Below are 11,451 nucleotides of genomic sequence, written 5' to 3' on the forward strand. Positions count from 1 at the left end.
TGGTGTTCTCTGGCAAATGCTAAACGTCTTGCACGGTGTTGGGCTGTAAGCACAACCCCCACCTGTGGATGTCGGGTCCTCATACCACCCTCATGGAGTCTGTTTCTGACCGTTTGAGCAGACACATGCACATTTGTGGCCTGCTGGAGGTTATTTTACAGGGCTCTGGCAGTACTCCTCCTTGCACAAAGGCGCAGGTAGCGGTCCTGCTGCTGGGTTGTTGCCCTCCTACGTCCTCCTCCACTTCTCCTGATGTACTGGCCTGTCTCCTGGTAGCGCCTCCATGCTCTGGACACTACGCTGACAGACACAGCAAACCTTCTTGCCACAGCTCGCATTGATGTGCCATTCTGGATGAGCTGCACTACCTGAGCCACTTGTGTGGGTTGTACACGCCGTCTCATGCTACCACTAGAGTGAAAGCACCGCCATCATTCAAAAGTGACCAAAACATCAGCCAGGAAGCATAGGAACTGAGAAGTGGTCTGTGGTCACCACCTGCAGAACCACTCCTTTATTGGGGGTGTCTTGTTAATTGCCTATAATTTCCACCTGTTGTCTATTCCATTTGAACAACAGCATGTGACATTTATTGTCAATCAGTGTTGCTTCCTAAGTAGACAGTTTGATTTCACAGAAGTGTGATTGACTTGGAGTTACATTGTGTTGTTTAAGTGTTCCCTTTATTTTTTTGAGCAGTGTATATTAATAAATCTCAGCTAGCACACATCATCATGAATCAAGTCGACAATCTACTGGCAAATCCTTTTTAATCCTTGACATATGAAGAAGAGAAATTATAGATAAACCGTATCGGTGCTCTTCGGCCATTGGACATAAACATTACGCAACAAGTTTGACATCGCAAATTCAACAATGAGTGGTTTGAAAGGAATCAGTGACAGTGGCTAACTTCAAGCATTTCAAAGCAATCACTAGCCTGCTATTCAGTGGAGTGGCTGTGTGGTCCCAAATCTGGGATTAAGAGGCTCTTTTCCACGTTTAAAATTATAAACATTCAACATTGACCATGCGGTCAATGAAGCATGATTTGTGCCGTGCTCAATACAACTTGGCTTCAGTGAGTTCAAGACAAGTGGGAAGTCAAGAATAAACTAGCTCCGAAGGGGAAAATACGTTTTGTACGGTCATCCAACTCGGAATTGTAAATCCGGCCACTTTCTAGAGCTACGACCTGAAGATCAATGACGTCATCATGATTCAACCTTGTATTTTTCCGAGTTCCCATTTGTTTTGAAAGCACCATAAATCCAGAGAAACCAGACTTCGATGGCAGAATTTGGCCACGAAGGACCACCGCACCATTTTCCTGTTCAAGCAAGCACAGCACAACAAGGTGAGTCCAAAAATGTATTGTACGCTGCTGCATAGATGATGTAATATGCCAGGGAGATATGTATACTGTAGCCAAGCAAGTAATACTAAGTGTATGTTGTGTAGTAAGTTGTTAGTAGTCCATGTGCCTCACCCTAATAATTTGGTCTATTTACCCTTCTTAGTTTTATCTACTGTTCTGACTAGGTGGTGCACATGTAGCTTATAACCTGTTTTAGAGAAACGTAATCATTGAATATTGTAAGAGATGTGATTGTCTGCTTATATGCCCCATTTTATTTATCCTTCGGATCTGACTTAGTGTACATGGAGTACACTGTAAGAACGGATCATGTTCTGAATTCTGTCGCTGTAAATTTCAAAAGTGCTAAACAAATATTTATGTTGACTAAGTCCGTCCGAGCTCGCTCATTACTACTATAATTTGTGCATGGCTAAAGAAGCCTATGGCTTGGGTCTCCAAATTTCATCCCTGTAAGTTAAGGCCAACATTTCACGGTGGAAAAGTTGATATGCTTCAGTTTGACTAGTTTTACATGTCTCCAGTAATCATAAGGTACAACTAGAATGTAGCCTATTGAGAATGTGTTCAGAATGGAGATCAATTAAAGATAGTCATTAAATCATATGCATAAGCTATATATTGCCGTTTCAGAACCATGCATTGATTTAAAAACACCTCGCTACTTACGCCTCTTGGAAGAGGGAACACAACACCCTACTACAACTCAACTCCCCGTGGAGTGAAAAATGAATGGGATTGTAGGTGTGGGTAAGGATGACAAAGGCAGAGAATTTACCATTTACTGAGAATTTATTCCTTCACACTGTACATTTTGGGAAAAGGGGCTGGACAGAACCAAAGCAAAGAAAGTTAAAGTTAAAGAGCCCCCTCTCCTAACTTACCTACCTACCCACTACTTACCTAATATTTTAGCACCACCTGGTGCGCTAACCAAAATACAGGGGGTGGTCCGCCCAGGTCTTACCTAGTGTGCATAGACAGTAAATACTACAGGTTATGTATGTATGCTGGCCTCTTGCCTAAGCACTCCTGAGGTGCCTTCCCCCTCCCCTCTGGGAACAAATAGCCTGTCTCTGAGCAACAACCAACACAGGACATAACCATCAGCTCCTTCTCAGCAACAACCAACACAGGACATACAAATAAGCTCTCTGTCTGAGCAACAAACACAGAACATAACCATCAGCTCTCTCTCAGCAAAGGAACACTGGCTTTTCTAGCTGGAGAAGGAGTCTGTCATGGGATACAGGTGTATCCTCTGACAAGAGGGTGAGGTCAGCTCCAATTAGCAATGGGGCTGACCAATCAACTGCTTGGGGGAATCCAGGAAGCCATTTCCTGAAACATACACATACAAACAAAACCACAACACAGAAACTGGGGAACGTAACAGACATTTTCATGATCTGTAGGCATCAAGTGAATATGTGTTGGGAGAACCTTTATGGATGAAAGAAAAAGAAAAGTGATTTGATGAATTCTGAAAATTGCCACATTCAGTTCTTCAACCCATGGTAATGTTGGAAGATTAGTGTACATAGAATTATAATAGGGAGAATAATGTACAACTGGTCTATTGCCCGCATGGAACTAAACCCAGCTTTGCCATTTTGGACCTCTTTCAAGCCCCATTTGATGGCATCGTTGAGAGCCATACCTGCATGTGAGTCGGCTCTTACGATGCATTCCTTCTTGACCCTCAAATACTCTGGGTCTGTTCAGCTCCTCTGGAGTCAAGAACCTAGGACATCAAAGAGAAAAGTCTTACTTCATGTCAGACACACATACAAACCCCACTATGACAATTTACACACAACGGGACGATCTGAAGGGCACCATTCTGTGACATTCTCCTCATTCCATTGGGCCAGCAGGGTAGCCTAGTGGTTAGAGCATTGGACTAGGAATCAGAAGGTTGCAAGTTCAAACCCCTGAGCTGACAAGGTAAAAGTGTTCCCTGTCATTCTGCTCCTGAACAGGCAGTTAACCCACTTTTCCTAGGCCTTCATTGAAAATAAGAATTTGTTCTTAACTAACTTGCCAAGTTAAATAAAGGTTAAAATAATAAATAAAAAATCCGCTTTGGATGGGAATTTACATAAAAAGCATTGTCATGTGCAACAGCACAATTTCAAGCAATGACAGTCTACCAGAGAGAGGGAAAACAAGTAGGAGAAAATTAGATGGTGAAACAGAATGGCTGTTAAGACAGTGAAATAGAACTAATAGGCGTTAAGGTTACAATATTCACTGCTCAAAAAAATAAAGGGAACCCTAAAATAACACATCCTAGATCTGAATGAATTAAATGTTCTTATTAAATACTTTTTTATTTACATAGTTGAATGTGCTGACAACAAAATCACACAAAAAGTATCAATGGAAATCAAATGTATCAACCCATGGAGGTCTGGATTTGGAGTCACACTCAAAATTAAAGTGGAAAACCACACTACAGGCTGATCCAACTTTGATGTAATGTCCTTAAAACAAGTAAAAATGAGGCTCAGTAGTGTGTGTGGCCTCCACGTGCCAGTATGACCTCCCTACAACACCTGGGCATGCTCCTGATGAGGTGGCGGATGGTCTCCTAAGGGATCTCCTCCCAGACCTGGACTAAAGCATCCGCCAACTCCTGGACATGGCGTTGGTGGATGGAGCGAGACATGATGTCCCAGATGTGCTCAAATGGATTCTGGTCTGTGGAACGGGCGGGCCAGTCCATAGCATCAATGCATTCCTCTTGCAGGAACTGCTGACACACTCCAGCCACATGAGGTCTAGCATTGTCTTGCATTAGGAGGAACCCAGGGCCAACCGCACCAGCATATGGTCTCACAAGGGGTCTGAGGATCTCATCTCGGTACCTAATGGCAGTCAGGCTACCTCTGGCGAGCACATGGAGGGCTGTGCGGCCCCCCAAAGAAATGCCACCCCACACCATGACTGACCCAATGCCAAACCGGTCATGCTGGAGGATGTTGCAGGCAGCAGAACGTTCTCCACGGTGTCTCTAGACTGTCACGTCTGTCACGTGTGCTCAGTGTGAACCTGCTTTCATCTGTGAAGAGCACAGGGCGCCAGTGGCGAATTTGCCAATCTTGGTGTTCTCTGGCAAATGCCAAACGTCCAGCACGGTGTTGGGCTGTAAGCACAACCCCCACCTGTGGACGTCGGGCCCTCATACCACCCTCATGGAGTCTGTTTCTGACCGTTTGAGCAGACACATGCACATTTGTGGCCTACTGGAGGTTATTTTGCAGGGCTCTGGCAGTGCTCCTCCTGCTCCTCCTTGCACAAAGGCGGAGGTAGCGGTCCTGCTGCTGCGTTGTTGCCCTCCTACGGCCTCCTCCACGTCTCCTGATGTACTGGCCTGTCTCCTGGTAGCGCCTCCATGCTCTGGACACTACGCTGACAGACACCTTCTTGCCACAGCTCGCATTGATGTGCCATCCTGGATGAGCTGCACTACCTGAGCCACTTGTGTGGGTTGTAGACTCCGTCTCATGCTACCACTAGAGTGAAATCACCGCCAGCATTCAAAAGTGACCAAAACATCAGCCAGGAAGCATAGGAACTGAGAAGTCTGTGGTCACCACCTGCAGAACCACTCCTTTATTGGGGGTGTCTTGCTAATTGCCTATATTTTCCACCTGTTGTCTATTCCATTTGCACAACAGCATGTGAAATTTATTGTCAATCAGTGTTGCTTCCTAAGTGGACAGTTTGATTTCACAGAAGTGTGATTTACTTGGAGTTACATTGTGTTGTTTAAGTGTTCCCTTTATTTTTTTGAGCAGTGTATTTTCAAGTCACCTCGCACAGCCGCGATCGGTCGTGTGTTTTCCAGTTGCGCTTTCAAAGTAGAAGTTCTGATCTTCTTTCGGGATCAGGGGAAAACTGCATTTTCTTTGCGACTGAGGCTGAGCATCCCCACAAAGCAGAACAGCCTCCCATGTTTGTTTACTTTTTGTATTGTCTTCATCAACTGACGCATACACTGCAATTGCCAAATTATCCACCAAGATGTGAAATAATACAAATTTGGGTCTCCAGAAACGAATAGTAAACAACAAACCAACAACCATCCCAATTTGAGGTGCGGAACCTAACAGTCTGCGCAATTTGATAAGTGCTAGTATTGCGCTGTCATGTGACCAGCTCATCGTGATGTCGTTACTAGTTACAACAGCCACAAAGCCATAATTATATCTAAACCTCGCCTATTTGTACACTTTCTCTACTTAAAATCGAATTTTAAGCCTATCGTTAACCACACCGCTAACATTAGTCATAACCCTAAATTAAGACCATCAAACACATTTTTGTTTTCATTGATATAGCCTAGTTTTACTTTGTGGCTGTCGTAACTAGTGACAACCCATCATGATCTCCAACTAACAAATTATTAACATTGCATGAAATTTTACCCCAAAATGTTTAATTTTGGTTGTCCCTGCTGTTGGGAGCGTCGGGGACTATTGGGGCACCTGAAGCAGATACAATAAAGTTCCTCCCTGTGCTTCAAAAGCAGCCTAACTTCAAACAGTACTCAGGATACTTCAATGTGGCTGACAACAAACCCCCTCACTACTGGTGAGTTGCTAACGTTAGCTGGGGTCATTCCGACAATGCTGTGCCTTTTATATCCCCAGGAAATATCACTTCTTACTTAGTGAAAATGTGGATTCCAAAAGGCTTTAAATATAAGGTCAGGAGTCCTTTACCTTAAAAACACAAAAATGTGCATCTTAAAGGGATATTTTATGCGTTTTGAAAATGTAGGATGTAGGCATTTTTCCCATGGCCCCTGATGTTATTCATCAACTTCCATGAGAAATATAAGCCATTATAATAACATTTTAAATCTTCATTATTTTCTAGTTATATTTACATTTTCTCTTATCAATAACCCTTTATTTGTCACGCCCTGGTCGAAGTCTATTGTGTTTGTCTTCATTTATTTGGTCAGGCCAGGGTGTGACATGGGTTTTTTGTATGTGGTGTGTTGGTATTGGGATTGTAGCTTAGCGGGGTGTGCTAGTTAAGTCTATGGCTGTCTGAAGTGGTTCTCAATCAGAGGCAGGTGTTTATCGTTGTCTCTGATTGGGAACCATATTTAGGCAGCCATATTCTTTGAGTGTTTCGTGGGTGATTGTTCCTGTCTCTGCACCAGATAGGACTGTTTAGGTTTTCACATTTCTTGTTTTGTTTGTTTGTTTGTTAGTTATTTCATGTCTAGTTCCTTTATTAAAGAACATAAATAACCACCACGCTGCATTTTGGTCCGCTTCTCCTTCACCAGAGGAAAACCCTTACATTATTCATGATTATTGTATTTTATTTAAGATTTTGGGTGTGTCCCTGATAACACTTTTCACCCTGTTAACGTCAGTTTGTTGTAATTCTCAATTTAAAGAAAACAACCCTTTCCTACAATGGCATTCAATAAGCTTCATAATTTCTTTGGTGGGAAAACATATAAACACTCAGTTGTATCTGTTTTATGTTGTTAGTCTGGGTTCAATCCCTGGCATCTCCACTCCTTTTAGGGGCTCCAGAGTGGCACAGTGGTCTAAGGCACTGCATCTCAGTGCTAGAGGTGTCACTACAGACCCTTGTTCAATTCCAGGCTGTATGGGGAGGCCCATAGGTTGGTGTACAATGGGTTAGGGTTTGGCCGGGGTAGGCCGTCATTGTAAATAATAATTTGTTCTTAACTGATTTGCCTAATAAAATAAAGGTGAAATATATATTTGTTTAAATGTCTCACCCATAAATGTCCTCCCTGTTAGGCAACATTAGTTGTATATAAAATGTACAACATTTCAAAATGTTCAAATATCTTGTTCAAGTTTTCATCATTATGAAGCTCAATCTTACTCACTCACAGAGCTATGGCTAATTTATGCTCCAAAAAAATGCACAAAATATTTGCAGAGTTTCACAGAGCAACTATCATCATTACTGCTGTAAAGCATGGTGTGTACTTCCAAGAAATGGCTAAATAAAATCAATGATCATTCGGGATACTGTACTGCTGCTGGATCAGCCTACCTGTGCTTGGCAATAATAATGAGTGATTCTTTTGGCGGTAAATGGTAAATTTGGCTCAAGCGCACTTGGTCAGAAACAAACAATTTTTATTTAGACCTTTTTTTGGAAGTACATACCCTGTGTAATGGCAGTAATGATTGTAGTTACTCTGTGAAACTACATATTTTGGTGAGTACCAAATGTATTTTGACATTATAACAATTGCAGATTAATGGGACATTGAATTGAAGGATTCTGGGCATCAGAGGAGATCTTTTCTCCTGTGTTTGGCGCTGACAGAGATGGGGGGAACTATTGGATATACAGTGGGGCAAAAAAGTATTTAGTCAGCCACCAATTGTGCAAGTTCTCACAAGTAAAAAGATGAGAGAGGCCTGTAATTTTCATCATAGGTACACTTCAACTATGACAGACAAAATGAGGGGGGAAAATCCAGAAAATCACATTGTAGGATTTTTAATGAATTTATTTGCAAATGATGGTGGAAAATAAGTATTTGGTCAATAACAAAAGTTTATCTCAATACTTTGTTATATACCCTTTGTTGGCAACGTTTTCTGTAAGTCTTCACAAGGTTTTCACACACTGTTGCTGGTATTTTGGCCCATTCCTCCATGCAGATCTCCTCGAGAGCAGTGATGTTTTGGGGCTGTTGCTGGGCAACACAGACTTTCAACTCCCTCCAAAGATTTTCTATGGGGTTGAGATCTGGAGACTGGCTAGGCCACTCCAGGACATTGAAATGCTTCTTACGAAGCCACTCCTTCGTTGCCCGGGCGGTGTGTTTGGGATCATTGTCATGCTGAAAGACCCAGCCACATTTCATCTTCAATGCCCTTGCTGATGGAAGGAGGTTTTCACTCAAAATCTCATGATACATGGCCCCATTCATTCTTTCCTTTACATGGATCAGTCTTCCCGGTCCCTTTGCAGAAAAACAGCCCCAAAGCATGATGTTTCCACCCCCATGCTTCACAATAGCTATGGTGTCCTTTGGATGCAACTTAGCATTCTTTGTCCTCCAAACACAAAGAGTTGAGTTTTTAACAAAAAGTTATATTTTGGTTTCATCTGACCATATGACATTCTTCCAATCTTCTTCTGGATCATCCAAATGCTCTCTCGCAAACTTCAGATGGGCCTGGACATGTACTGGCTTAAGCAGGGGGACACGTCTGGCACTGCAGGATATAAGTCCCTGGCGGCGTAGTGTGTTACTGATGGTAGGCTTTGTTACTTTGGTCCCAGCTCTCTGCAGGTCATTCACTAGGTCCCCCCATGTGGTTCTGGGATTTTTGCTCACCGTTCTTGTGATCATTTTGACCCCACGGGGTGAGATCTTGCGTGGAGCCCCAGATCGAGGGAGATTATCAGTGGTCTTGTATGTCTTCCATTTCCTAATAATTGCTCCCACAGTTGATTTCTTCAAACCAAGCTGCTTACCTATTGCAGATTCAGTCTTCCCAGCCTGGTGCATGTCTACAATTTTGCTTCTGGTGTCCTTTGACAGCTCTTTGGTCTTGGCCATAGTGGAGTTTGGAGTGTGACTGTTTGAGGTTGTGGACAGGTGTCTTTTATACTGATAACAAGTTCAAACAGGTGCCATTAATACAGGTAACGAGTGGAGGACAGAGGAGCCTCTGAAATAAGAAGTTACAGGTCTGTGAGAGCCAGAAATCTTGCTTGTTTGTAGGTGACCAAATACTTATTTTCCACCATAATTTGCAAATAAATTCATTAAAAATCCTACAATGTGATTTTCTGGATTTTCCCCCAGATTTTGTCTGTCATAGTTGAAGTGTACCTATGATGAAAATTACAGGCCTCTCTCATCTTCTTAAGTGGGAGAACTTGCACAATTGGTGGCTGACTAAATACTCTTTTGCCCCACTGTAAGAGCAACGTCAATTAACCAACATTACGACCAGGAATACGACTTTCCCGAAGCGGATCCTCTGTTTGGACCACCACCCAAGACAATGGATCAGATCCCAGTAGGCGACCCAAAACAACGGCGTCGAAGAAGGGATTCCACGCTTCAAGATTGCTTCGATCACGTGGACTGGGATATGTTCCGCATAGCGTCGAACAGCAACATTGATGAATACTCTGATTCGGTGAGCGAGGTTATTAGCAAGTGCATTGGTGATGTTGTACCCACAGCGTCTATTAAAACCTTCCCCAACCAGAAACCATGGATTGATGGCAGCATTCGCAAACCACTGCTTTTAATCAGGGCAAGGTGACCAGAAACATTACTGAATATTAACAGTGTAGCTATTTTCTCAGTAAGGCAATCAAACAAGCTAAGCGTCAGTATAGAGACAAAGTGGAGTTGCAATTCAACGGCTCTGACACAAGAGGTATGTGGCAGGGTCTACAGTCAATCACGGACTACAAAAGAAAACCAGCCCTGTCGCGGACCACGGTGTCTTGCTCCCAGACAAACTAAACAACTTCTTTGCTCGCTTTGAGGACAATACAGTGCCACTGACACTGCCCGCTACCAAAACCTGCTGGCTCTCCTTCACTGCAGCCAACGTGAGTAAAACATTTAAACGTGTTAACCCTCACAAGGCTGCAGGCCCAGATGGCATCTCTAGCCGCGTCCTCAGAGCATGTGCAGACCAGCTGGCTGGTGTGTTTACAGACATATTCAATCAATCCTTATCCCAGTCTGCTGTTCCCACATGCTTCAAGATGGCCACCGTTGTTCCTGTTCCCAAGAAAGCTAAGGTAACTGAGCTAAATGACTACCAGACCATATCACCTCCACCCTAGCTGACACCCTAGACCCACTCCAATTTGCTTACCGCCCCAATAGGTCCACAGACGATGCAATCGCAATCACACTGCCCTGGACAAGAGGAATACCTATGTAAGAATGCTGTTCATCGACTACAGCTCAGCATTTAACACCATAGTACCCTCCAAACTCGTTATTAAGCTCGAGACCCTGGGTCTCGACCCAGCCCTGTTCAACTGGGTCCTGGACTTCCTGACGGGTCAACCCCAGGTGGTGAGGGTAGATAACATCTCCACCCCGCTGATCGTCACCACTGGGGCCCCACAAGGGTGCGTTCTCAGGCCTCTCCTGTACTCCCTGTTCACCCATGACTGCGAGGCCATGCACGACTCCAACTCAATCATCAAGTTTGCAGACGACACTACAGTGGTAGGCTTGATTACCAACAACGACGAGACAGCCTACAGGGAGGAGGAAGGGCACTTGGAGTGTGGTGTCAAGAAAATAACCTCACACTCAATGTCAACAAAACAAAGGAGATGATCGTGGACTTCAGGTAACTGCAGAGGGAGCACCTCCCTATCCATATCGACAGGACAGTAGTGGAGAAGGTGGAAAGTTTTAAGTTCCTTGTCGTACACAAACTGAAATGGTTCACCCACACAGACAGCATGGTGAAGAAGGCGCAGCAGCGCCTCTTCAACCTCAGGAGGCTGAAGAAATTTGGCTTGTCACCGAAAACACTCACAAACTTCTACAGATGCACAAACGAGAGCATCCTTTCGGGTTGTATCACCGCCTGGTACGGCAACTGCTCCGCCCTCAACCATACGGCTCTCCAGAGGGTAGTGAGGTCTGCACAACGCATTACCGGGGATAAACTACCTGCCCTCCAGGACACCTACACCACCGGATGTCACAGGAAGGCCAAAAAGATCATCAAGGACAACAACCACCCAAGCCACAACCTGCTCACCCCGCTATCATCCAGAAGGTGAGGTCAGTACAGGTGCATCAAAGCTGGAACCGAGAGACTGAAAAACAGCTTCTATCACAAGGCCATCAGACTGTTAAACAGCCATCACTAACATTGACTGGCTGCTGCCAATATACTGACTCAAATCTCTAGCCACTTTAATAATAAAAAAATGGATGTAATAAATGTATCACTAGTCACTTTAAACAATGCCACTTTATATAATGTTTACATACCCTACATTACTCATCTCATATGTATATACTGTACTCTATACCATCTACTGCATCT

Source organism: Oncorhynchus masou, chromosome 5, assembly GCF_036934945.1.
Source record: "Oncorhynchus masou masou isolate Uvic2021 chromosome 5, UVic_Omas_1.1, whole genome shotgun sequence".
Lineage (NCBI taxonomy): Eukaryota > Metazoa > Chordata > Actinopteri > Salmoniformes > Salmonidae > Oncorhynchus > Oncorhynchus masou.